The sequence below is a fragment of the Mus caroli genome, chromosome 13 (genome assembly GCF_900094665.2).
Source record: "Mus caroli chromosome 13, CAROLI_EIJ_v1.1, whole genome shotgun sequence".
Taxonomy (NCBI): Eukaryota; Metazoa; Chordata; class Mammalia; order Rodentia; family Muridae; genus Mus; species Mus caroli.
This window is the reverse complement of record NC_034582.1, coordinates 90,637,108-90,639,492: the sequence shown is the minus strand read 5'-3', so window position 1 is coordinate 90,639,492 and position 2,385 is coordinate 90,637,108. Positions and strand designations below refer to the sequence as shown.

Below are 2,385 nucleotides of genomic sequence, written 5' to 3'. Positions count from 1 at the left end.
TTTATATGCCCCAATATAGGGGAATGCCAGGGCCAAAAGAATGGGAATGGGTGGGTAGGGAAGTGGGGGGCGCTATGGGGGACTTTTGGGATAACATTGGAAATGTAATTGAGGAAAATATGTAATAAAAATATTAAAAATTAAAAAAAAAATAAAATAGCAGCTCCTGTAATTTCTGCAAGGATCACCGTCTTCAGAAGTTGCTTCAATTCAGTTTGCCTCATTCTTAGAAGCCTCATCAAAATTCTCCACCAGATCTGGAACTTCATCATCATCATCCTCTCCAGTAGCAAGTGGTGCTTTTCCATCCACAGATTGTTTGGGCAGAGCTTCAGCCAGTCTCCTTAAACTAGTCAGACTGTCTGCACTGAGCTGGTTGAGGATGCTGGGAAGCATTTCTGTCAGCTGCTTCGTCTCAGCGTGGCCTGTAATGGTGAAGGTGTTTGCTGCCAGAGATGCCTGAACTTTAGGGTTGTTAAAATGGATCACTGTTCCTTGGTTTGTAAACATGTTCACCTCTTCAATACCAGAGATATTGTTTACCCCTAACTTCTTTAAGGAGAACTGCAGTTTTTTATCGTCTGCTGTGGCTGTTCTGTGAACCACCTTCTTCTTTCTACGAGCAGTTTCTTTCCCACCAATGCGCATTTGTGCTTGCAGTTTGGCGAGTTTCTCCTGGTTCATGATCGTTTCTTTCATCTTGTCGGAGTGGAAATGGCGCCGCGCGGGGAACTAAGGTTCACGCTCAGGGGGTCTCGGGCAGACCAGCTGAGAGAAGGCGCACACACGCCGGAGCATAATATTCTTATACCCTGTTTCCTCTCGGGTTATTCAAATACTGATTTCTCTACCCTCGTATCTTACATCAATGGGACATAGTATGCTTACACCATCGCTTCTCGGCCTTTTGGCTAAGATCAAGTGTAGCATGCTTACACCAAGAAACTCCTGTTTCAGGTTTGTGTAAACAGTTCTGATCACCCAAATGGCGGGCAGAATTGAAAGTGGGCAGGACTTACATCATCCAAAGGAGGGAGGGAGAGAGGAGAGAGATCAGCCGGGAGGATGGAGGAATTGGAGCTATGAAGAAGGGATCTGAACTGTTGTATTATTTATTAATCTCAATCGGGGATTTCTACCTCACCTGTCTTAGTCAGAGTTTCTATCCCTGCACAAACATCATGACCAAGAAGCAAATTGGGGAGGAAAGGGTTTATTCAGCTTACACTTCCATACTGCTGTTCATCACCAAAGGAAGTCAGGACTGGAACTCAAGCAGGTCAGGAAGCAGGAGCTGATGCAGAGGCCATGGAGGGATGTTCTTTACTGGCTTACTTCCCCTGGCTTGCTCAGCTTTCTTTCTTTCTTTTTTTTTTTTTTTGTTAGTTTGTTTTGTTTTGTTTTGTTTTTCAAAACAGGGTTGCTCTGAGAAGGTGTTTGCCCCGCCTTCTCCATTTCCAACAATATATCTTTGTGAGACAGCTTTTTATAGCTCAATGGTTAGCATGTCTAAATATAGACCTATACTTGTAAAAGTTGATCTTCATTGTGCTCTTGCAAAGGCTCCCAGAGTTTCTGGTGGGAAAGAAGCAATGTCAACCTTCCCACTGACATTGGTCTTTTATATATACTGTTGCAAAATGTAGCAAGGTAGTTTGCTATTATTAGTTTAAGACTGTTACCCCACGCACGCTACACCATGCTGTAAGATAAAATTTCATTTTTTTTAATTAGAAGTATTTCATGATATATAATTACATATTTTGTAATTAATCACTATGCTTTAATTTTGCTCAGCTTTAACAATGAAAACACATCCTGTATATCAGATATTTACAAATAGCAAAATTACAGTTATGAAGTGGCAGTGAAAATAATGTTATGGTTGGGGGTCACAACAACATGTATTAAAGGGTTTCAGCATTAGGAAGGGTGGAACCCACTGCTCTAGAGCTGGAGATACAATCATGACATAGACGAGGAGAGGAATTGTTAGAACACGTGGAGGGGAGAAGTAGCTGAGAAGACAGACTTTAGAAATTGGGAGCTGGGCGTGGTGGCGCACGCCTTTAATCCCAGCACTCGGGAGGCAGAGGCAGGTGGATTTCTGAGTTCGAGGCCAGCCTGGTCTACAAAGTGAGTGCCAGGACAGCCAGGGCTACACAGAGAAACCCTGTCTCGAAAAACCAAAAAAAAAAAAAAAAAAAAAAAAAAAAAAAAAAAAAATAAAAAAAAAAAAAAAAAAAAAAAAAAAAAAAAAAAAAAAAAAGAAATTGGGGTAAAATTTGATGGATGGCAGACTCGAGAAGACAGAGATGATCTGTATATATGTCAGGGAGTCAGATCAGCAGCTTGGTTTGGAGGGGAACTGATAAATGTCAATCC

The 2,385-nt window shown here is 41.7% G+C and overlaps 1 pseudogene; it reads right to left on the bottom strand.

Annotated features, from left to right (window-relative positions):
- Positions 1 to 172: 172 nt before the first annotated feature.
- On the bottom strand, positions 173 to 790 carry LOC110308298 (annotated as a pseudogene).
- Positions 791 to 2,385: the final 1,595 nt, after the last annotated feature.